At 45.3% G+C, this 26,214-nt stretch overlaps 1 protein-coding gene across 3 annotated transcripts in view; it reads right to left on the reverse strand.

Moving 5' to 3' along the window:
- Nucleotides 1–23,549, reverse strand: part of Pc (pyruvate carboxylase) — a 110,756-nt gene extending 87,207 nt beyond the window's left edge. The window contains exons 1-3 of one of the 3 annotated variants that reach the window (XM_063227586.1): nucleotides 23,401–23,419; nucleotides 17,984–18,022; nucleotides 1,181–1,217 (exon numbers count right to left, since the gene is read on the reverse strand). The gene's annotated coding sequence lies outside the window, so the exon portion shown is untranslated. Of the gene's footprint in view, nucleotides 1–1,180; nucleotides 1,218–17,983; nucleotides 18,023–23,400 lie in introns of all 3 variants that reach the window. The other 2 variants (XM_005003020.4, XM_013150806.3) reach the window with 2 other exon arrangements.
- Nucleotides 23,550–26,214: the final 2,665 nt, after the last annotated feature.

Here is a 26,214-nt window from a genome sequence, read left to right on the forward strand (position 1 = left end):
GATGGATTTGACAGTAACAGAAAAACAATGGGCTTCACAATCTACCTAGGAATTTTAAAAATGTGAGTGTTATGGGAATTTCAGAAATCAAAAGGTAAAAATAGCAAAACAGAAAAACCACGACATGAAAGTAGGAACTTCAAGAAGGGACAAGGAGGCACACAGTGTCCAAGATAGGCTAATCTCTCATTTAAAAAAAAAAAAAAAAAGGAAACGAAACAAAAAACTGTAAGACACTGTATTAACTGTCGCCTGTGTGCTACTCTTGCTTTTTAAGCAAGCCCGCTTATATTATCAAATGCTAGTTCCCAGGCCAGACCGACTTGGGTCAACCACAGATCTTTACAACAGAAGCTGTAGACCCTAAAGATTCCAGTTCCTTTCATAAAATTCACAAAGTTGCCTTCTGGGACAACTCAGTAGCCCGAGTTTGAAATGAACAATCAGATTTCCAGACCCAAGCGTCAATGTACTGTAGTTCTGGGGATGCAGCCCAAACTGCTTCCCTCACTATGATGGGCAGCCTCGGAGCTCAAGTGTGAAACCCAAGAACCCTGTGAGCCAGAGCCACACCCCAAGGGGTGCAAGGGCTGCTCCCAAAGCACTGCTTCAAAAGGAAGCAGGAGTTTTTCCAGCTGGACCAGATAACCATCCACCCCTCCTACTGAAAATAACTCAAAATACAAATCCAGGGAGAGGAGAGGAATGGGACGTAGAAAGAATTAAGATATGTTGTTTATATGTACCAACTTGCCATGGTGAATGTAAACTTGTACTGCAAACATAAAATATTTTTAATTTTTAAATGTATGCAGGATAAAATGTGTGTAAAAACATATGTGTATGTGCATACACACTTAAAACTTATATGTAAACATATGTAAGTATAGATACATATATGTTTGTGCATATTTTTTTTTCTTTAAATCATAAGCCATGGAGAAAGAGGAATTCCCAGGCTAAAATCTAGGAGGATGCAGAAACCCAAAGAGGCAAATAAACACTAAGTGTTTATCCTGAGAGGATGTGCAGAACCAGGGAAAGCCTGAGCTTCAGTTTTAAAACCCCAAAGGGCACTGGAGCACAGCCCACAGCCCAGACACTGCGGGAAATGTGAGGAGGTATTTCCCCCAGTGAAGCTGGGATTTTCAAAAGTCACTCCCTCAGGGTAAAAGCATACCTGAAAAACCTGATCTGTGTCTCACTGCTCCCAAGATCTGCAAGAAAAATGAAGTGTGTGTTGATCTCACTGAACAGTTGGAGGAACAAAAAGCACTCACCCTAAGAATTTATAATCAGGACAGCCTCATACAGATTTGTAGCACAAATTCCCCCAATGGTGGAGGAACGGAGCAGAAAATACTCAAGGCTCAGCACTGCTAGTGGGAAAAATATAATCAAATCTAAAGTAGAAAAGTTAGACAATATAGAAAAGATAGTTTATACCTCTGAGAAGCACCTGTTCATGTGTGCCACCAGAAGCCAAGGATAAGTTGTTTTTTTGTTTGGTTGGTTGGTTTTTGAGACAGTCTTGCTCTGTAATTCAGGGTGGCTTTGGTAGCTTCTCACTTTTTTTTTCCTTTAGAGCTGGGGATTGAATTTAGGGCCTTGCACATGCTAGGCCAAGTGTCCTTCCCCTAAGTTACATTCCCAAACTGCAATTCAGGGCAGCTTTGAACTCACTATGTAACCCATTCTAGCCTCAAATTCATGGCATTCCTCCTGCCTCCACCTCCCAAGGGCTGGAATTACAGGTGCATGCCACTGCACCAAGCCAGCAGTGTTATCTTTTCTTTTTTTTTTTTTTTTTTTTGGTACCAGGGATTAAACTCACAACCATGTGCTTGCAAGGCAGGCGCTTATGCCGCTGAGCTAAATCCCCAGCCCCAGCAATGTTATCCTTAAGGACAAAAGAATAAAAGTCTGCAGGCTGGAACAAGGAGAAATATATGTGGCAACTTCATGCTTCCTTCTACAGCAGCAAAACCAATGTGTACATCACATGCATGAAATTGCAACTGTAATGCTAAGCAAATTACAGAAATGACAGTACAATTCCATGTCTAAAATGTTCAAACACAGGCAAAAGTAAACAATGAACTATTTAAAGATTGGTCATAGGCGGGGAAACTGTGAAAAAAAATTAAAAGAATGATTATCACAAAAGTCAGAATAGCTGTGGAGGTAAAGGGCTTCCATGGGAGGGCAGAGAGAGGCTTACATGGTCCTAACCTTTTGCACCATAAGCTGAGGGACAGGAACATAGATGTCTCATCTTTAAGGCACATGTTTTTAAAAATGTTCAGTAAGTGTGATATATTTTTCAATAAACAAACACTAAATACAAAATACAAACTAGGCTTGGGGTACAGCTCAGTGGGAGACTGCTTGCCTAGCATTCTTGAGTCCCTAGATTCAATCTCCATAAGAGAAAATGGGGAGGAGGGAGAGACAGAACTGTGGAGCTGGTATGGTGGTTCACAGCTGTAATCCCAGTACTCCGGGAAGCTGAGGCAGAAGGATCAAAAAGTTTGAGCCCAACCTGGGCAACTTAGTGACTTACCAAGATCCTGTCTCTAAATAAAAAATAAAAATAGGAGGCTGGGGATTTTGCTCAGTGGCATAAGCGCCTGCCTGGCAAGCACGAGGTCATGAGTTTGATCCCTGGTACCAAATAAATAAAAATAATAAAAGGGCTAGAGATATAGCTCAATTCAAAGTACCTGGGTTCAATCTCTAGTACTACAAATACACACACACACACACACACACATACAAGCACACACACATAGTGGAATGCCACACAGCTGTTAAAAAGTGTGGCAGACTCACTCTTGCTGATATGGGGCCATATCCAAGGTATACTGATGGAAATGGAAACAGAGAGAGGAATGAGAGAAAAGGGGTTGTAGGGAAGCAAAGGAGAATATTCTTTTATTTTAAATGGACACATTGTCTCTAAATGGACAGACAAGATTAATTTAACCAGAGGCAGCCTCTAGGGAGGAGAACTGGGAACAAGACTTTTATACATTTAAATATTGTTCCAGGTGCAAGTTGTATTCCAATAAAAACAACTTTTTAAAGATGTTAAACATAGGGGCTGGGGATTTAGCTCAGCGGCATAAGTGCCTGTCTCGCAAGCAGGCAGTCGTGAGTTCGATCCCTGGTACCGACAAAAAGGAAACAGGCAAAAAAAAGAAGTTAAACAGGGGGAGAACCACCAGCAGCTCCTGAGATCCGCTCCATATTGGAACTTAGGACGCTGGGAAGCCAAACAACCAGACTGCCTCCCTGCTAAGCAGTAGTGAACCTACTGATGCACGGCTTAGAGTCAAACATCCTACTTCCCCTACCCCCCTTCTCTTGTCACCCGGTTAGCAAATGGGAACCAGAAATCTAAGCATCTCCTGGGAGGTTGACCATAGCAAATAAGGGGGACTTCCTTCTACCATCTCTTTGAAGGCAAGTATTTTTATTACTGTTTTGCTCTATTCTGATTAATGGTACTGCTCTATTCAATATTCTGTTTTGATAAGTTCTATAATGTTCTGTATTCCATCTCATTTTGATATACGTGATTGAAGAACAACTATTATAAAGATAATGAAATATACTGTGAAAAAAAAAAGTTAAACATTAACCCTTGGGGTTGACACTCTAGATCCTAGACTCTGTCAGGTTCAGCCTGATGGGGGTAACCGTCTCAAGTCGGCCTACCCGAGCCATGTCCCACAAAGACCCCTTAGGCTCCATCAGTAACAGGACTCTTGGGCTTTGCTGGGGTGGCTCATCTGGAACAAAAATCTCAGGCAGCAGCTGATATGTTCTTTGGGCCCATATATCTGGTAAGAATGGCTGCATTTGTTCTCTGCCCCAGAAATATACCCTTAATCTGAGCCCCTGCGGCAAAGCCTCTTTAGGCCGGTGTTGTCTCTAGATGGAGAAGCCATCAGGGGACAGAAAACTCTCAAAGCTCCAAAGACAAGACAGAAAAGGGTCACACCCAGGATGCACACAGCTTTCTCTGGAAGGCGAAGTGTACCACCCCTTACCATCTGACTCCAGTCTCAAACCACCTCCCTCCCGGGAGCAGATGCCCTACCTGTTGTTCCTGCTAAACAAACCTCGTTCCGAAGTCCTGGGAAAGGTATGTCCCAGGAAAGGAAGATAAGTTTTTAGGTGAAGGGTTGAGGATGTAGTTCAGGGCCAGATCTCCTCACCCAAATACCTGACCTAATCCCCAGTACCACCAAAAAAATTAAAACAAAGCAAAACAAAAACTTGGAAAACCCCCAATAATTCATGTTTTGAATATGCCGAGATAATTCTCTTCTAAAATGTTTCTTCCACCATGTACCAAAAAATGAACAGCAGCCCTAACCCCCTAATCCTTTCCAATCTAACACACACACACACACACACATACACACATACACACGCGCGCGCGACTTTGCTCAGTGTGAGCCTGTTTGCTATCAAGCAGCTTCAGCCTCAGCCTCTCCAGCCCTGGACCTCTCAGGCCCTGGCTGCACAAGTAAAGCTCTCAGCTTCTCTGTGATTAGCACTGCCAAGCAGCCTGACCTCCCCAAGCAACAGGAGGCTTACACACAGCCCACGCTATTGTCTCACGGAAATAAAGGCAAAAACATAGTGAAGGAGGATAAGGCAAGAGCTGCAGGCATTGGGCTTAAGAATCTGCACACTCCACAGGGACCTCTCTCTTCCCTGGGGGATGTTTTCTCTAGAGAAGTCCTCAGGCCTGACTGCTCTGATCTCAAGTTATCTCCGTTTTCTCAGATTTTTGCCTGGGCTAACAGCCCACCTCCCTTTCCCTATTTCCACCTGCCTTATTCCTTTTCCTCTACTAAGGTCCTGGGGGTCAGCTACCTGCAGCTGCATGGATGGGTTCGCTTTCTCAGCCTGACATTGCAAAATGAAGATGAGATTGCAAGTACGAGCTCCCGATTCTTCCTCCACTTCATCCTGAGAAACTTTTCTTCTGTGACCTCTTTCCGTGTCTCCCTTCCCCAGCAGCCCGTGCCCCCTCCATGCCTGTGTCTTTACTCTGTTTTGGGCTGCCCCTCACACCTCCTCCTGACTCCCTAATTCCCAGTCTGCCTGCCCACTACCACCAAAAGAGGATTCCAGAACCCCACTCGCTGCTGGGTGGTGGCTTGAGCATGTCAGCAATGAGGCTTCTTATGGCCTCCAATCCCAACATGCATCTGGATTCACAGAAAGACACTCTCGACCCCTCACACCTCACCCACTCTTTCTACAGCCTTGACCAAAGCCCTCCCAGGCCTCCTCTCTCCCAGACTTCCCACACCCGCTCCAGACATCGAGGCTGGGATTCCACCCTCTGCCCATGCTGACCTTGCTCACTGCCATGATCACACAGGGTGCCACTGCCTGGATGCCCTTCCCTCATCTCATCCAACCCAGATGTGGTAACAGCTTGCCTTGCCAATAAGCTTTTCCTGAGTAATCCCACCCACCAGATATGTTCCCTCAGCCTCCAGGGCCAGAGATTCACATTCTGCTCTCCTCCAGAATCCCCTGTAACTCTCCTTCTTTGGGGCCATTAACATGCCACCATTAACATTCCACCAAGCCCCACCAGGACACTACATCACTTCACAAGAGTTACTGCATTTGATCTCTCCCGATCCTCCCCATTCAAGATCTCATGCTCTCTATTTTATAAATGAAGAAAAAATAAGGCTCCAAGAGGCAAAGGAACTCGGCAGAGGTGACAGTGCTGGCAACAGCCTAAGCCCAAACTCTACCTGCCCCACCTCATCCACCTGACTCCAGAGCCCGCGCTTGGTGACGCCACTGTGCCACTTCCCTAGTAACTCCCTGTGTCTTTGTGCACTCACTAGCTCCGGAGCAGCAGTCAGTAAGCAGGGCTGCTACTGTCTCCTACTGACGAGTCGTTACGGACCAAGCACGCATTTTGCCTGGATTGCGGCAGAGTGATTGAGGACAAGGGCCAGGGCCAGGTCTGACAGCATTCAGGAAAGTCCTGTGCTACCCACGGGCACAGCAAGCGCTCAAGGAAAGAGTGATTTCCTAGAGTACAGCTCAGAAATAACATCAATCCTCCTTAAACTGTTCAGTCAACTGAAAAAGATCAGGCCAGATATTGGAGTTGCCACTGAAGACGATCGGGACAGCTTGGGATGTGGACCAATAGGACCGTGCTTACCTGGCATGCGTGAAGCCCTATTTTGGGTCCCAAGCAAAGAAAAGAAAAAGGGAAGGAAAAAGTATCTGTAAAAGCAGAAAGGGATGGAAAGATGGCACAGGTCAACAAAAACACAGATGGTTACTTTGCAACTAGCTGGACAGCAGGGCAGTGAAGAGCCAGGAAGGCTGAGAAAACCTCAAGGTGGTGGTGGTGGCAGTGTGGTGAGCCCATGGCGTGTGCGCCGCAGCCACCACCTGCAGCCCCCTCTCTCAGCACGCAAGGCACATGAGCCAAGCAAATGGCTCTAGTGACAGAAGCCGTAAATGCCCATCAAGCAGTCACTTTAAGAAGAGATGAGCGAGCGAGCTTCTGGTTGATCTTTTCAATTCTATGCACCGAGACATTCCGCGACACATTCTATTACTGGAACAGCAGTGTTGTCTAAGAATCCTAGGGCAGCAATCAGGCTTGTTGCCACTCTTAAAATTTGGCTGACTTGAAATAAAAATTACAGGAGACCACTGTTTTGGACTCAGCTCCTGCCCTAAGTTCCAAAAAGACCATACTAAAAATCAAAATGAAGTTATTCATGCTAAAATTTCAAACCAAAACTAAACTATTTACCTAAACTTCTGAGACACTACCCAATTTCCTAAACAGGCCAGTTTTAGATGGTATGGTAATGAAGTTCCCTGGCACTAATCCTTAGTAACTTATCATTTTTCTATTGTTATTTTTCTCTCTTTGGGGGGGGAGTACCAAGAATAGAACTCAGGACCTTGCACTAGCCAGCTTGCATTGATTGCTGAGCAGTATCCCCAGCCCTCCATTGTTATTTTTCTTCTGTTTGTCTTCCTGTTCCCATCCGACAAAACTGAAATGACCTGTCTGCCTTCTGTTTTTGGCCTCTGGTTCCTTCAGTCCTTAACTGTCTATAATAAGTCAATCTCTGCTCAGCTCATGGGAAAACTTATTCTATTTTATGAACAAAGCATTACTTGGTTCTTGAATCAGAAATAAAGCCAATTAAGGTTTTTAAACTATATAACTTTTTTTTCTTTTTGAGACAGTGTTTCGCCAGGCGTGGTAGTTTAGGCCTGTAATCCCAGCACTCGGGAGGCTGAGGTGAGAGGATCCTTGCGAGTTAGAGACCAACCTGGGCTACAAAGTGAGCTCAAGGACAGCCTGAACTGCATAGAAAGACCCCGACCCACAAAAAAGACAGTGTTTCACTATGCAGTTTAGGCTGGCTTTGAACTCACCTTGTAGCCCAGTTTGGCCTCGAACTCACAGCAATCTTCCTGCCTCAGCCTCTTGAGTGCTGGGATTATAGGCATTCACCACCATACCTGACTTGTAATTTTGTCCTTTGAAAGACTCTTCCTAAAGAAAGCTAAGTGAGTCGGGGCTGGGGATTTAGCTCAGCAGCATAAGTGCCTGCCTTGCAAGCAGGCAGTCGTGAGTTCAATCCCTGGTACCGATAAAAAGGAAATAGACAAAAGAAAATTAAAAAAAAAGAAAGCTAAGTGAGTCACCAACTGTCTCCTATCCTTGAGTCTATCATATATGACACAAAACCACAACCTTAACCATGATCATAACCAGTAACAGGGAGAACCGCTCAAAGAAATGCTAAAAACATATAGCATTGCACACACATGAACAGCATCAACAACAGAAGCAACAGAAAATCAGCAGTCAGTTCCACAGGGGCTCTGATTACAATCCAATTCCAATGTTTGTCGAGACCTAGAGGCTAGCTGGGGTAGGAGTGTCCACTGTTAATACATAGCAGCAACCTTTTTCTGATACACATTTTGGTGATTTTCACTTTCTGTTATAAAACACTGATCTAAAAGAATCTCATCTGGAAAGGCAGGAGGACTGCTGTGAGTTTGAGGCCAGCCTGGGCTACATAGTGAGTCCAGGCCAGCCTGAACTACATAGGGAAACCCTGTAGAAAGAAAAAAAGAAAGAGAGAATGAGTGAATGAATCTCATCCAAAGCTGGGCGTGGTGGTACACGTCTGTAATGCCAGCACTCAGAAAGCTGAGAAAGGAGAATCACCATGAGTTCAAGGCTAGTCTGAACTACACAGCGAGACCCTGTCTTTAAAAAAAAAAAAAAAAAAAGCAAAATGAAACAAAAAGACACAAAGAACCTCACCTGTTAGCTTGTCTTGTGTGTTCAACTGAGGGGGAGCATTTTGAGGGGGATTACTTTTACTGTAATCAATCTTTTACTATATGCATTTACCATATTTTTCAATAATACCTCATAGATAGCTATGATATAGCTTAATTTATAAATTCGGCACAGTAAGAAATTAATAACAATTAATAAAGTAGAATAACTATAACAATAATAATAGTTAGGTGTCAGCCAGGCACTGTGGTGCTTGCCTGCAATCCTAGCTACTCAGGAGGCTGAGACAGGAGGACTGCAAATTTAAGCCTACCTGGGCAAGTCAGGGAGACCTTGTCTCAAAAAAATTTATCAAAAGCTAGGATGTAACTCAGTGGTAGAGCACTTGCCTGGCATATGTGAGGCTCTCAGGTCAATCTCTAATGCTGCAAAAATAAATTGAAAATAAAAGTAATATGAAAATTCGCTTTCTCTCCAACTGATCAAAATATTAATATACTGTACTCATTCTTATTCTATGATGGTGTCAATGATACAGTGCCTACCTGGTGGGATGAAGTGAGGTGGGTGACATAGGTGTTGTGACAGTGCTACAGTGCTACATAAAGTCTAATTGAACACAGCATGGTATTATCACAAAGTGGACAGGAGAACCACAATGGCTACCAAGTGACTAACAGACTGACAATGTATATAGTACAGATTAGCTGGGCAAAGGAATGGTTCATATTCTGGGTAAGAGGGAGCAGGAGCAGGAAGCATCAAAATCTTGATTTCAAATTATACTACAAAGCTGTAGTGATAAAAACAGCACAGTACTGGCACAAATACAGATGTGGATCAATGGGACAGAATAGAGGATGCAGAAATAACCCCAGGCACATTCAGGCATCTTATCTTTGACAAAGGGGCGAAAAACATACACTAGAGGAAAGATGGCCTCTTTTAACAAATGGTGCTGGGAAAACTGACTGGTCACATGCAGAGGACCCTTATCTTTCACCATGTACTAAATGAAAATCAAAGTGGATCAAAGATCTAAATGTTAAAACAGAAACAATCTGTTGGAAAGTAAAACTCTCAACAATTACAGGCAAGGATTTTCTGAATAGAATCCAACTGTGCAAAAGACAACATCAAGAATCAACAAATGGAATTCATAAAATTAAAAAGCTCCTGCACGGCAAAGGCTATAACCAAGAGTAAAGAGACAACCTACAGAGTGGGAAAACATGATCTCCGGTTGCTCCTTGGACAGAGGATTAATATCTTGACTATATAAAGAACTAAAAAAAAGAAATTAGATCCCTTTTCACATTAAAGATCCAATCAAAAACTGGGCAACTGACATATACACATTTCTCAGAAGTACAAAAGACTGATAAGTACATGAAAAAATGTTCAGTATCTCTGACCATAGAAAAACAGAATTTAAAACAACCCCGAGATTCCATTTTACTCCGGAAAGAATAGCTGTCAGGAAATCAAATAACAGCATGGCGGGGGGGAAGGGGCCTTTCTACATTGTTGAAGGGAATGTAAACTAGTACAATCACTATGGAAATCAGTATGGAGATTCTTCAAAAAACTAAAACCATAAATTCCATTTAACCCAGCTATTTCCCTTCTAGGCATCTTCAAGGAAGAGTTAAAGACGTCATATTACAGTGATACATACAGACCCATGTTTATAGCAGCAGAATTCACAATAGTTACATCTCAGAGGTTATTTATATGTCCATCAATAGACACATGGATAAAGAAAGTGTGGTATTTATATACAGTGGAGTCCCTCTTTACCCTAATAACAAAGTTGTGTCATCGGTGGGGAAACAAAAGTATCTTGAAACCATAACATTAAGTGAAATAAATCAGATACACAAGCTTCAATATTGCATGGTTTCTCTTATATGCAAAACCCAAAAATAAAGGGCAAAATAAAAGGTAGATAATAGGAAATAGGGATAGCGTCTTTTTCAAAAGGGAAGGGAAACAAGAGATGGCAGGAGGAGAGAGGAAAGCACAGGGAAGGAGACGAAAGGAGTGAAGATGTGTGATGGATATATCAACTCCTCATGACAAATGCAATCATTATGTACTGCAAACATACACTAATAAAAAAAGCCAGGGGAGGGGCTGGGGATTTAGCTCAGCGGCATGAGCGCCTGCCTTGCAAGCAGGCAGTCGTGAGTTCCATCCCTGGTACCGATAAAAAGGAAAAAGATAAAAAAAAGAAAAAAAGCCAGGGGAAAGGGAGTATACTACTCATCATGCCACTCAGGACAGTGTGTAACTGAAAACTCAGGAATTGCCTATTTCTGCAAATTTCCATTTAATATTTTTGGACTGAGGTTAACCATGAGTAACTGAAATCTCAGAAAGCAAAACTTCAGCTAATGGGTTTGCTGTGCCAAATTTAGCCCAAATGGATTCATGACTTAAATGTAACACCTAAAATTATAAAAGTATAAAAGAAAATGCAGGTGACCAACTTCATGATAGGGATTTGAGTCTCTTAGATATAATACCAAAGGCACAGGTAACAAAAGGAAAGACAGATTAATCTGATTTCATGAACCTTAAGTTTTCTGCACCAAAAGACAGGTGTAGTGATACATACCAATAATCCCAGGAATCTGGGAGGCTGAGGCAGGAGGACCTCAAATTCAAGTACAGCCTGGGCAATTTAGGGGGACCCTGTCTCAAAACAAAAGCAAAATCAAAAACACTATCAAGGCTAGGGATGTACCTCAGTGCTCAACAGCAGAGTACTTTCTTACACATGCAAAGCCCTGGCTTCAGCCTCCCATACTGTTGGAAAAGAAGAGAAGACTTAAGCAAAACTATCAAGTGAGTAGAAAGGCAACACCCCCAATAGGAGAAAATATCTAAAATCATACATCTATAAGAGATCAATATCCAGAACATAAATAGAATATACATATAAACAGCCTATAAGCACAAGAAAAGATGGTCAACATTAATAATCTCCAGGGAAATGCAAGTCAAAACCACACTGAGATACCACCTCACACCCCTCAATGTGACTAATATCAAAAAAAGCATCAGGCTGAGGCAGAAAGGTGACAAGTTCAAGGCCAGCCTGGGTAACTTAGCAACTGAGACCCCCATCTCTAAACCAAAAATAAAAAAAGAGCTGGGATATAGCTCAGTGCAAAGGCCTTAAATTCAATTCTCAGTGTGTACAGAATATAAGTAGCATTGATAAGGAGATGGAAAATCGGGACTGCTGTGCACTATCGGTGGGACCATAAAAAGGTACAGTTGCTGTGGAAAACAGCATAGCAGTTGCTCGAAAATACTAAAAATAAAATTACCACATGATACAACTATCCTTCTGGTATATATGCAAAAGAAATCAAAGAAAGTTCTGGAAGCTCTTGCAGGACAAGAATCTAAAATAGCAGATGTCTTGCCAATTTCTACTCAACTCAAATATCATTTTCTTGGAACACCAAAGCCCTATACTCTTACCCACGTGGGACCACATACGCAGCCATCACAGGAGAAGTCTGACTGCGTGAATAACTCACTCACCACCTACAAATTTCCCATGCCCGGCCCATGACCAGGACAGAATACAATTCCTTATCATCTAAGATTTAATCGCTAACAAAAATTGGATGGCAATGGCAGAGATTGCTCTCTCTCTTTGCTGAGGCCAGGGGAGGCCAATTTCCAGGGGGATGAACAGAAAAACAGGAAAAGGTGTTACTGGTTCCAGCTGCCTAGATTTCTTGCTGACCAAACCTAATCTGAAAGCAAGAACTCAAATTCCAGGTTTCCTTTCTCTTTTTTTAGAAAGAAGGTAAGAAATAGAGAAAAATGTAAACCTAGATTCAGAAGATCAGGATTCAAAATCCACCACTGCTGGGTCACCGATTTGATTTGACAAATCCTGGTCAGACCAATCCTCGAAAGATACTAACAATCTATATTCTACCTACTTTGTGGTCAGAGCGTCTAAGAGAAGTGAGGCCTTAAGTAGATTAGTTGAATCTAGTCAAACAGTTTAGCAGCTGTGCTGAGAACTTCAGCTACATCAGAAGACACCAGGCACCATGACGCGGGGCATATGTGCCACGAGACTGTCCTGATTTGGACGCAAAATGACAATGACTCAGGCAGTGCTTAGCAGCTCAATTCAAGGCCAAGACCTCATTTCACCCTGGCCAGCAATCTCTTGAATAAGGAACACATTATCTAGTTGATAAAGAAACCCTAAAAGTTACTTAGGTAATATACTATGGTTTGAGATCATATAATTAATTTCCTTATAAAGTAAGCTTCACCCCCATATGGAGGTACACGCCTATATTCCCAGCACTTGGGAGGCTGAGGCTGGAGTATTGCCTCAAACTAGAGGACAGGCTAGGCTACAGTGAGATACTGTCTCAAAAAACCAAACCAACCCAAACAAACAAAAAAAGCAACGTATATACTGGAGTCCAGGTGTTAGCTCAGTGGTACAGCACATAGCCATGTGCAAGAGCCCTAGATTTTTATCTCCAGCACAATAACAATTATCTGTTCCTTTATGTATTTTGATGTTTAAGGGAATTAAATTGGTTCAGAATAACTAGTCCTGAGATGCCAATTAAAATGTATTACTGAGTAACTGACTTGAACTTAGGATTTTAGGTAGGAATTTTACTAAGTTGAAAAGTATCTGGACATGGTGGTGTACACCTGTAATCACAACTATATGGAGGCTGAGGTAAGAGGATCAAAAGTTCTCGGCAGCAGAAGCAAGTTAGCAAGATCTCATCTCAAAAAAAAAAAAAAAAAAAAAAAAAAAACACTACAAAGGGCCGAAATGTGGTCAGTCCAAAGGTCCTGAGTTCAATCCCTGGTGTCACCTAAATAAATAAATAAATAGCACTATTTTCTTCCGTACGAATTCACTGTGTGTGAAGATATGGACAACTATTTGGAAGAAAATGAGACAATATGATAGACAGTGAAGATCTCCAGTGGTCTTGCTTTGAAACCTGTGTTTCTTAAATTGTTTTCTTGTGATCTGTTTTGTTCCATTTTGTTCTGTTTAATTTTATCCTCTTTAAAATAAAAAAAAATTCGATCCCTGGTACGGATAAAAATAAATAAATAAATAAATAGGGCTGGAGCCACAGCTAAGTAGTAGTGCACTCCACAGTTTGAATCCCAGTACTGAAAAAATCTGTGTTGGCAGATGAAAGCATGTGAAATTGCACTCAGCATCACTGGTCACTACAGAAATTCAAACTATAATGATATCACCATATACCTTCTTGTTTTTTTTTTTTTTTTTGGTAGAGGAGATTGAACCCACAACCTCTAACTCACAACCTCACACTTACCAGGCAGGTGCTAAATCCCCAGGGTGCCCCCTCCCACTTTTTTTTTTTTTGTCTTTTTAAGACAAGATTTCACTATGAAGTTCAGGCTGGCCTTGAATTCACTTAGTAGCCCAAACTGGCCTTGAACTCACAGCAATCCTCCTGCCTCAGCCTCCCACATGCTGGGATTACAGGTATGCACCACCATGTCTGGCTTGCTTTTTAAATGGTTAAATTTTTTCCCAGACACTGGGGATTGAACCTAGGACTTTGTGCATGCTAGGACTTCCACAGTCTTTTATTTTGTTAGTACATTTGTGATTTTAATGAATACATTCATCATGGAAAGTGGGTACATACACAAATCCTATCTTGGTCTTTTTTCACTTCTCCTTCTCTTTCTCTTCCCTCTCCCTTTTTCTCCCTCCATCTCTAGATCCCCTTACCATTTGCAATAGGTCCATCTCCCTGTTTCCTACTATCTGTCTTTTATTTTGTTCTTTAAATTATTCATACTTTGACTCTCTCATGTAAGAGAAACCATATGATATTTAACTGTATCTGATTTATTTCCCTTAGCATATGGTCTCAAGGTAAATTTTAAACAGCTAAAATTAAAAAGATTGACCATACTCAGTGCCGAGGAAGATGCAGAGGGATTACAACTTTCATGCACTGTTGGTGGAAATATAAAATAGTACAACTGTAATTCAACCACTCCTAGGCATCGGCCCAAGAGGAAATACATGCTCAAACAAACACTGTGCATAAAGGTTCACAGTTGCTTCATTTGTAATCGCTAAAAACTGAAAGCAGGAAAGAAGACTAACAACAAGTGAAGAGATAAATTGTGTAATCTCCATGTAATGGAATAATTACTTAGCAATAAAAAAGAATAAACTTTTGATATATATAACATGAAGACATCTTTTATTATAGTTGCGTTACAAAAGGCACTCAAAATACAGTGACTGCTATATGAATTCATTTACAAAAAATTCCAGAAAACTCAAATTAGACAATAGTAACAAAAAGCAGTTTAGTGGTTCCTCAAGGGGAGACAGCTGGGGAGAGAGAGTCCAAAAGTACAGATGTGTTCACAGTGATGGCTTCACAAGTGCACACATTTGTTCAAATTGTACATCTGCAACATGTGCAACTTATTATGTCAATAATGCCCCAAGAAAGTTGTTTAAAAATCAAATATAAGCCAGGTGTGGTGAATACTCCTGTAATCCCATCACTCAGGAGGCTGAGGTATGAGGATTGTTACAAGTTCGAGACCAATCTGGGCTACAAAGTGAGCCCAAGGCCAGCCTGAACTGCACAGTGAGACTCTATCTCAAAAAGACAAAAATAAATAAATATCGAATATAAAAGAGGCTAGGAATGTTTACAAAAATTTTAAAGAGTCAATTTAATTCATAAAATCTATAGAAGTTCAATATTAGGGAATTTTTAAATCAGACAACTGAAGATATATTAAATTATTAAAGGAGAGTAACTATAATTTATAAATTCAATTTATAAATTGCTTGCCAGGCAGGTGTTTGTGCCACTGAGTTACATCCCAGCTCCCTAAATTCAATTTTAAAATTTCAAGTATAAAGTATAAATAGGAGGCTGGACGTAGTGGTGCATACCTGTAATCCCAGCACTTGAGAGGCTGAGGCAGGAGGACCACTGAGTTCAAGGCCAGCTTGGGCTACATACTGAGTTCAAGGCCAGTTTAAACTATATAGTGAGACCCCCATCTCAAACAAACAAACTAAAAAGACCAAGCATTAATCTCAAAACCACACTGAAGTGACTGTCAAATTTTTCTAGAATTCTAAATGGAACAGAAAAATTTGTAGGTATGGTTAAGAGCTAAAATTTAAAAGAAAAAAACTAGTTTGTTTGCAGGGCTTGGGATGGAACCCCAGGCCTCCAGAATGCCAGGCAAATGCTGTACCACTGAGCCACACCCTCTGCCCTAGAACTAGATTTTTAAATTTTTACAACCTTAATAAATTGAGAGACAAATTTTTCCACCCAAGTAATTTCTGAATAACCTTCATTACTCAGCAATTCAGGGAAAGGAATGGGTGTGGCGTCCAGAACCTCACCCAGACAAGCCGCTCAGCAGTCATCCAGAACATTCCTTCAGAATCTACCTCACCCATAAGAACAGTGTGACCTCGAATACTTATCAGTGATTTATTAAGATAGACTTTAAACAGCACATAGTCAGAGAAAGCCCTCAGAGTAGCTTTAAGCGAGGGCTGGGTGTGGCAGTGCTTGCCTGTAATTCCAGCATCTTGAGAGGCTGAGGCAGGAGGACTAAAGTTTGAGCCATCCTGGGCAGCTCAGAGAGTGGAGGAGGGGGAGGTCTGGGATACAGCTCGGTAGGAAGGGTCAGGGTTCAGGCCCCAAAGCGGAGAGAGGGGTGGGGAGAAAGAAAAGAGCAGCAGGGTATCATCCGATCACCCATTTTAACTGTGGACATTCGGCCGGGCGGGCCAGTCGCGGAAAGGAGTAAGGTGACACACGTATCCTCACAGACTAAGCATGACTCAGCATAGCAGGCCGCAGATGTCATGTCTCCTGCAGAGGAGCCGCGGCCGGAGGAGTCCCGCGGGTCCGCTCTGCGGGGAAATGTACTGGGTCGCGCAATCTCCAGGCCCCGCCCCTCCCCTGGCCGCCTGCAAATCAGGGCGGGGGCCAAGAGGAGCGCTGGACGCCAGGGTGCTGCGAGGACCTGGGCTTCTGCCTTCTGGCGTAATAACGACAACAAAAGTCTGCACCCACCTCCCTCCAGGCTCACCAAGCAGAAAGCTCCCGAGCGGGAGCCCCCGCCTCCCCACAGAGCCTTGGTTACAGTAACTAAGGAAAGCTCCGGGGGAACCAGCGGGGACTTGGGAACCGAGGAGCTGCACTGGCTTTGACAAACCAGATGATGAGGGTGAAGGAGGCCCTTCTTGGTGACTAGTTTTCCCTTCCAATGGATGGATCTGGGAGAAGACAACAATAAAAGATGACAGCCTTAAACAATGGAGTCAGTCAGCATCTTGGTTCTTTCCTTTCTTCAGTTCCCTAAAATAGGTGGCTTGGGGGACTTCACCCAAGGCCCCATGTCTCCTCCCAGGGATGCATGTAAGAGAAGTAACATCCAACCTCTACCAACCCGGCATAAGCATACAGCAGCGCCAGGGGAGGATGGAGGGGAGGAAATGTGGTGGGGGAGGAGTGCTTGGCCATTTCCACCAGATCCATTTACCCTTCAAAGCAAGCTCTCTCAGCAAACTGTAAGGGCAGAAAACAGCTACTGCTGGCCCAAAACTAGGACAAGAGGACTGTGGGAAGTCTCATAAAGGAAGCCAGCCCCTAGGTCATGAAGGACACTGAGAAAAATCCATATACAGTAGGGTAAAAAGCCAAGAAAAATCTCTGTCCAAAGGAATCCCCACTCCACACTCAACAAGAGCTCAGGGGAAACCTAAGCCCCCAGCACCCCTTTCAGTCCCCAGAATCACCCTCCCCCAAGGGAAAAGAAAAGTTCTTGGGTACCTAGTTGTGACAGAGAGAATAGCCGGCCTGTATTTGGATGAAGGGAACATGACTGTTGGTGTCATCAGGCTGCAGAATGCCTGGCCAGGCTGCTCTTGCATCTGGGAACAGGACTGGAACCTCAGGTGAGACCCAGCCCAGAGGGCCAGGAATTTAAGCTGGGGAGACACAACTGGACTTCATAGCCACCTGCAGTCACGGCAGATGCACAGTTGGAGAAACCTTAAAAGCAGCAGGTTACAGCCTGGGAAAAGGGGACAATTCCCCCCTTCACTCCCTCATCATTGCCACTGGCAGAGGCTGCAAATGCACATCAAGTGTCCTCACAACTCCTGGCAGAGCGACCTCATCCCCCAGCTGCATACTTCCCCGAGTCTCTTGCCACCCAGCTGCCCATCCTCTGTGACCGCCAAAGAAGGGGCCTTCTCAGATGCAGTCTGAGGGATGCTTCCGGGAGGAGCCTCACAGCTGCCCCCTGCCCAGTTTCCCAAGCCACACCCTTCCAGGAGCAGGGCCTCCTGCTATGGCTGGCCAGCTGCCAGCAGAGGCCAGCAGGAAGCCAGATGTCACTTTCCTGTGAAAACCAAGAAAGTCCAGAGAGATCAAGCTTAAATGGAGATTTTCCAAAACTCGGAGCTCCGCCTCTTGTCCTGACTACGCTCCAGACCTGCCGTGCCAGGTCTGCAGCATCCGCAGCTGCTCCCTCTGCAGCCCCCCACATGTGCCATTGGCCAGGGCTCAGAACACAACTCACCCTTAGTGTTTTGTCACTTCTCCAGAAGGCAGATGCTATCTAAAGTAAAAGAAAAAAAAAAGAAGTTATCCTCATTTATCCAAGGGCTCCATAGAGAACCTAGGAAGGATGACAACACAGATTCAGAAGCATGGCTTGTACATTTCTCATATCAAAAGGCTGTAGCTAACCCCAGGGCAGCAAAGGCTGAGGGTGTACCAGCTCTGTTGCCCAGCTGCCACTCATTCTGTGACCTTCAAGGCCTTGTTCCTCATCTGTAAAATGGGTATGATGCCAGGCATGGTAGTGAATTCCTATAATTCCAGCATTCAGGAGGCTGAGGCATGAGGATTGGCCATGAATTTGAGGCCAGCCTAAACTGCATAGTGAGACTCTGTCTCTAAATGGGATGATAACAATATTACCCACCCCATAGGCTTTAGAGGACACCATAGGGGCAACACACAGAAATGACACACCCTGATGTTAGCCACAAGTGTGTTACTGAAGTAAAGCTTTTCATATTGTTTTGTTTTTTGTTTTTTGGACAAGGCTTGCTATGTACTTCAGGCTGGCCTTAAATGTACTACGTCACCTGGCTGGCCTGGAACTTGAGGCAATCCTCCCTGCCTCGGCCTCCCAAGTGCTAGGATTACAGGCATGCACCACAACACCCAGCTGAAGTAAAGTTTTTATCTGGCCTCCCACTGCATAAGACATCCCAAAAGTTGTCTTGTTTTGTTACTTCACCTGAAATGCTTCCTCTTCCTGTCTACCTCCGTCCAGCCCCACACCCACTTCTATTTAAAGTATAGGCTGCCTCTAATCCTGAGATGTTACCTGCACTCCTGATCCTTGAGCTCTGGTTCCTCTCTCTCCGCAACTTGACACTAATGAGGTACTCTTACGTGACCCGCCACATGTCTCCTGTTTCCCTACTGCTTCCGAAACCCTTTCCTGCAGAGCACTCCCCGCTCCCAGCACGCACACATGCCATGTGCAAGAGCACACCCCATGTCTGTGGGGGGTGGGCCCACGGGTGCCCCACTTGAAAGGGTGAGCCACTTTTGAGAGTTTGCAAACTGCTTCTTTTCCAAGGCCACACCAGTGAGACAGCTCAGGCCACACATCAATAAACAGCAAAATGCAGACGCACACCAGCAAGCCATCAAAGGAACTGAACGGGTGTTTACAGAAAACCAGCTGTCTTGGTAAATTACGTCCAGGCAGAAACTGAATGTCTGGGGCAGTCAATGCAGTGAAATATTTACTGAGTTCACGCTTTGCACTAGGCACTATGCCAGAAGACACAGATTCTGCCCAAAAAGTAGTTAAACTGTTGGCGGCCAACTTTAGAAGACAAAACCAGGATGAGAGGTGAGCAGGGATTCGGAGCCCAGGGCCAATCCCAGCCACACCGTGTCCCAGTCACACGACTCTGAGCAAGTTAGTTCTCCCCTGTGTTACAAGGGGGCTGACCGAGGTCCCTGTCACCACATAGTGAGAGCACACACAGGTTGGCTTTTATTATTAATGACAATAAATCACTATCATCATCACTATGATTAAAAGTGAGAGCCCTTGTCTGGCTGAGTAGTAATACAAGACAGTCTTGCATCTTAAGGAACAGTTTAGCTTTGACAAGGAAGGAGCCTGCAGAAAGTACCCCTCAGGAAGCAGAGCAGACAAGGGACACAGGCGAGTGAGTGTGGGGAATCAGAATCATCTCAGGGGGCTGAGGTGGAAGAGGTTACCTCGGGGGTCAGTGGGAAAACGAGCCAGACAGGTAAGATGGCCTTAGAGAGCCTTGAATGCAAGCCCAGGAAAGCTTCTTATTCAATAAGAGGAAACAACTTGTTCTTTCACTTCCGCACCATCGTCTAGAGCCTAGCTCCTTGGGCTAACACTAAAAGGCAGCCAAGAGGAAGAGATGATGGCATGGTCAGGCAGGCCCAGGTGAGTTTCTGTGTGGGGGCAGGCACGATGCCCCACTGCTGCAAAGGATGTCCCTGGCCCCACAGTAGGGTAGGAGGTATAGGGGCCCCTTCAAAACAGAGTAGGGTGCTACTGGGAGGCAGCCAGGGTGAAGGTTACAGAGCCTCCACTGAAAACACTGACCACGTTGACCCAGAAGTGGCACCGGCTTGCAGGAAGACTGCCAGAGGGAGGCAGGACTCGCCCAGACTCACTGACCTCCTGGTCACGGCTGCCAAACCTGACTCCTTTCCGTCTTCCCCAACTTCCATTCTCTCCTCGATGGTTCTCGATCTGAGCTATTTTCTACCAATTTATCCAACCCTCCTATCAAGTCCCTACTTGTTCTCAGCACTATGTGAAGGACGGAAAGGACATGATGAAGGGGGACCCAGACAGCTGGGTCGGGAAGGAGTGACGTGGGTCTGAGGCGCAGCTCACCCCTTTATCCCAGAGCCTTTAGGAGTTGGTGTTGGGAGGACAGGCACCCAGCACAGTGCCTGGGGTCTTAGAATTCACAGAGAAGCAAGGAGCAAGGCAAAAAGAGCACGGGCAGCCTGCACTGGTACCTCAAGGCAGGAGAGACCCACCGAAGGCCACGAGGGAAAACCCTCACGGGGGAGACCCCGGAGGTGAGGAGCACAGGGAAGGCTGTGCAGCAGGCTTCAGGTGCAAGAGAAAAGGAGAGAAAGGGCAGAAGGGTACCTGGGGTAAACTGGGGAGTCTTTGGCTGGCAGCCTAAATTAATTTTTTAAAAAAGTGCAACCATACTGCAGAGCCCTTTCTCTAAGGTGAGGGCACAGGCCAGCCATGAGGGAAGAAAGGATGGCTGGACATGAGGGTGCATGTCTGTAATCCCAGCTACTCGGGAGACTGAGGCAGGTGTATCATAAATTCAAGCCTGGCCTGAGCAACTTAGTAACACCCTGTCTCAGAATAAAACGAAAACGAGCTGGGCATAGTGGTGCACACCTAAAATCCCAGTACTTGGGAGGCTGAGACAGGACTGCCATGAATTCAAGGCCAGCCAGAGTACACAGTGAATTCAAGGCCAACCGAACTACATAGCAAGGCCTTGTCTCAAAAATAAATAAATAGGGTTGAGGATGTAGCTCTGTATTTCCTGTTAATCTGAGTACTGAAACAAAAGAAGGAGGAGGAGGAGGAGGAGGAGGAGAAGAAACAAAAGATGGTGAAGCATAGCCATGCACCCCTGTAGACCCAGTTACAGGGAGGCAAGAGGCTCATTTGAGCTCACGAGTTCAAGACTAGGTGAGACAATACGGTGGAACTCCATGAGACAGACACAGAGAGGGTGTGGGGACAGAGAGAAATGGAATGGATTGGAGAGAAGACGACAGCTCACAGTAAAGTGCATATTTAGCACGCTGCATAGGTCTCTGGGTTTGAAATCCAGCATAAAAAGGGTAGGGGGTGCTGCTTCCAGGGTCCTCCTAGAACACAAATGAATACAATCTGAAGCTGAACCCAGCTGCTAAACCCCCCAAGCCCAGTCAAGCACCCGACTGTCTTTGGATCCAATCTTACTTCCACACCGCTTCACCTGCACCTTAGCAAATGCCACTGCCCTCACCTGGTTACATCTCTTGTGACCCTTTCCCAGTACTAAACACATTCTCTCACACCAATAGAGAAGTACTGTTTCTCCACATCCTCTTTCCACCTCCCTCAGCTTGTCTCTCACAGGTTCTAGTTGTTTAAAACTCAGCCTCTTGCACAATAAGACCTTTGCCACCCAAATCTAATACTTGCTTCACTGCCTGCAGCCTCAAGAAGGTTTACCCCTCACCACCTCCAGGAAGCAGCTCAAATGCATTCCTTTCTACCCTTGAGGCCATTTCTCCTCTGCCTGGCTTTGGTGTGTGGTCGTCCTGATTTGTGACTCTCCAGTGAACTTCCTCTTCCATTTCATCCTCTGAGCCATATTTCACTCTCACCAGCGTTCTACAAATGTCTGTGACATGCTGATTCGCTGCTTGGGATTTTTCTTCTCTCTACCCAGTTTATCAGCGAGATTAACCTCACCATCTGTACCTGCATTATACCTCACCACCCAACCTAGGGCTCTGCACATGATAGGTGTATTAAAAAATGCACGTGGTAGGGTGCAAAGGATATGATTAAGAACTCAGAGTTATGCTGGGCACGGTGATGCACACCTACAATCTCAACACTGGGAGACTGAGGAGTATTCGTATGAGCCTGAGTATTCGTATGAGCCTGAGACCAGCCTGGGCTACATAGTAGACCTTGTCTCAAAAAATAAAACAAACAAATGCAGTTCAAGAGTTAAGATGAAGAGCAGGCAGGGAGACAACTGCAGCTGCCACTGAATAGAAAAGCTAAGTCCATCCACAAGGATTTGGATCATATACAGGGAAAGGGTGACATGGTAGAGGCCTGCCAGGGCTTCTGATGGCAGTGGGGAAGGAAGTGATAGAGATGGCACATGACAAAGATTCTGGGTGCTCGAGTGACCCAGCAAGTTTTGGCACTTCTCAAAGCCTCAGTTTTCTGTGCTGCAGAACGGGTTAATGAGCCTCGGGCTACCATTCTTATAAAATGAAGAGGCAAACCCACAGTTAAGAATTTCAAAGCTTCCAGAGACCCAGGGACTTGGCTTAACTCCATTATCCGTGAGATGAGGAAAGAGCTTTTCAGAGGCAAAGCAGGGAAAGTCACATTGGGCAGAACCTGCAGCGCAAGTTCTCAAAGCCAGGCTTTCAGAGTTCTTGCCTTGCCCAAGAGGGCAATTCCCGAACTCAATTCAGCAATTACTAAAAGTTGTAGAAATAACGGGCTGTGCCCAACTTCACCTCCTGAGAAGCCTTGCGTATATAAATCATTGCATTTGGGCACCTTAAACTTTCTTTTACATCTGAACCAAAGTGGAACCTTCCACTCCACTACAGAAATAAAAAGTAGGCAATCAGCGCAAAGAAAACGCTAGCTGTACACGCCAAGGCTTTCATATATCCGCTTTGACCGGAGCAACTCAGGCTGCCGATTTTGACAGATCTGTGTGCGAACGCTCGGGGACCTGGAGCGATGCATTTCAGCTCCATGCATCAGTTTCTCCATCTGCAAAATGGGTCTGAGAGCAGAACCAAGGCCGCCAGCGAGGAAGCAGGAGGTGGCGCCCGCGTCAGAGGGATGCAGGTCGGCGGGCCCGGGCAGCCACGCGGCGGGGTCCAGCCTAGGACAGGGAGGGGGCGGGCCCGCACCGGCCGAGTCCCCGCAGGAGGGGGAGGGACGCCGCACGTAGTGTCGCGTCGCGGCGCACGCCGCCCGCCGCCGACTCCTATAGCCGCCCCTCGCAGAGCCCGCTCCGCCTTCCAGCGCGCGACCCTTACATAAGCGTTCCCGGCGAAGACGCCGGCGCACGCCCACCTGCTCCGACCTGCCTCTGGAAGAGGGAGGTGCAGAGCGCCACGGACACCCACCTCCTCTCCGCCGCTGTAAGTCGTCGCCGCTGCTTCTACGGCTGCTGCCTCCACTGACAGGGAACAGCTGCGGTCTCCGCGCAACCGAACTTGCTGCAGTCCTGGCTCCGCCTTATGGACTTCTTATTGGCTTAGGCAGCCCAACCCCTCCTAGTATTGGGCAGAATTCTCCGTCATTCACCGCTCCACCTCTTAGGACTCCTTCCCTACGCCCGCCTACCTACACGTTTAAGCCTTGGCGCCCCACGTCAGCCCCGCCCCTCTGGTCTCCGGCGGGCTTCTGGATTGGCGGCGAGGCTAAGAGAGCCCGTCCCTGGCGCGCCACCGCCTACTCCCGAGGTGTCACAAGCCTCACGTGTGCCTCGGGGCCCCGCCCCTGTCTGCAATAGGCGGAAGTGGCCCGGCACCGACACGTCGTGATTGGCTGTTGGCGGGGGTGGGGACGTACGATTCATTCACTCGGGTAGCACATGTCTCTCCAAACCGCGGGCACAACAGAAGCTGCGGGGTTCTGGAGACTGGACTGTACGCAAATTCATGTTAGCGAGTGGAGAAAAGGTAGCAGGAAAAGCGTTTTCTAATGGCAGAAGGAAAAAGGCTCTGATGCCACCCGATCTTACGTAATTGCGCCCTTTAGCAGCTACAGCGCGCGGGGGGAGGGGGGGTGTCAGGAGTCCGCCACTGTGTGACCTTGGACAAGTCACTTTACCTCTCTGAGCTTCTGTTTCCTAATGTGCAAAGCAAGCCCTCCACTAGGCCTAAGGGATTTAGAGTCTTGGTTGATGTAGAGTAGGAAAGCTTCATAAATTGGGCTCTGTGCCAACCAAGGAATAGAGAAGTGATCAACGCAAATCAAAATCTGCCTTCCAGTGAGAGAGAGACCAACAACGAACAGAATATACTGTATGTCAGATGGTGATCAGGAAAAGGAGAAAAAAATAACCTGCTGCAGACAAGGGGACCAGGAGAGAATATCATGTTAACTAAAAATTATTTTCTGAGCAGAGATCCCTCCACTCCTTGGACTTTTTTTGTATAGTTTGTCGAGCCAGTTTCTTTGCCCTTCCTTCCACCTATCCCCCAAACCCCAACCACATGGATCCAACACGGCAAATTTAGTAGCAGGACAAGGGTTTCAATTCCAATTTTCCAGATACACACATTCATTTGACCAGTGCACACTTCTTGAGTATATACTATGTACTCAGTGGGATGCTGGGAACAGTGGTGAGTGAAATATCTTAAAGCTTACATTCCACTGGATGCCCAAGTCCAATTTTTTTTTTCCTTTTTGTAGTAGTAGTGCTGAAGATTGAACCCAGGGCCTTCACACTGAGCTGCATGCCCGGCCTACTATTTATTTATTTAGAGACAAGGTCTCCTTAAATGTCTAACTACTGGGATTACAGGTGTAAATTACTATATCTAGTTTTTTGTTTTTCCTTCAGGAAAAGTGTCGCCTCTCTGTCTGGTCTGGATTTTCACATAAAACAGATGTGACATAATAGGCACTGAGTGTAATTATTGTCCCTATTACTCTTCTAGCCCATGCCTACCTTATGACTTCATCACTTCCTGTCTGTATCTTATCTCACCAGCTGTGTGTGTATAAGACACAGATCCTTGTGTTCTTCACAAAAGGCAAGGCCCTGCCTTAGGACTGGTCAGCCAATAGGGACTTTGAATAACTGGGTGGCATAGTTCTGGTTGTTCCCTGGGAACTTCTGTGTCTAGATCAGAGGGCAAGTGGCTCCACCCATGTTCAGAGAACTCCTATATCACCAGCAACTGACTGAGATCTGAACAAAGAAATTAACTGAGTAGAACTAGAAAATGGACTGCTGTGCAGCTTCATATCAGCTAGCTCCAGCATCTATACTATCGAGCCCAATTAGACTGGGAAACAAGACACCTTGCCATCCAGCCTCTCTTCAACCCCCAGGATGAGTTCCCCAAAAATGACATAGTTGGGAAAGTATTTCATTCTAGGCACCAAAATAACTGCCTAGCCGATAGCTTGGGTTAGGAGTCTAACATTATTGGGAAAAGCATTTCTCAGCTGAGCACAATGGTGCAAACCTGTAATCCAAAAGCACCCAGGAGGCAGAGACAAGAGGATCTGGAGTCCAAGAACTGTATAGCAAGACCCTATCTCACAAAAGAAAGAGGAGGAGGAGGAGGAGCATTTCTCTTTGTACCACCAGTAACAGAATCTCCTTGGTACCTGTTACCTGTGGGAAACACAGATTGCCGAGCTCACCCTATGGTTCTTATGCATATTACTATCCAGAGGTCCTAGAAGCACCAGTGGGGTCACCAAAGTCAATGAAAACCATCTCCTGGAAATGAGACGCCCTGCATTGCATTGCTAGCTTTAGGAATTTTCCAAATGGGCTTAATGGGTCAGTTTGAGATCCACTGAGAGGCATAGAAAAACATTACCCTGTTTTCCCCCATGGTTAAGAATCTCCCCTGCTCTTGAGTTTAAACCAGGAATAGTGCTGCACATTTGTAATCTAGGTCATCACTCAGGAGGCTGAGGCAGGAGGATTTTGAGTTTGAGGCCAGCTTAGACTACATTGCAAGACTCTGTTTCAAACCAAACAAACAAAAAAGAACTGGTTTAGCTGAATAAATATTTAGCAAATAAAACCATAGGAGTCAGGGCCAGGGATTTAGCTTAGCAGCATAAACACCTGCCTGGCAAGGGTGAAGTTGTGAGTTCAATCCCCAGTACCAAAAAAAAAAAAAAAAAAAAAAAAAACATTGAAGCATCTACCCATGCTTAGCAGTAAAAATGCCCAGAGTAAATGG

The sequence above is a fragment of the Cavia porcellus genome, unplaced genomic scaffold (assembly GCF_034190915.1).
Source record: "Cavia porcellus strain 051 isolate PalLab524CR breed Dunkin Hartley unplaced genomic scaffold, mCavPor4.1 scaffold_17, whole genome shotgun sequence".
Taxonomy (NCBI): Eukaryota; Metazoa; Chordata; class Mammalia; order Rodentia; family Caviidae; genus Cavia; species Cavia porcellus.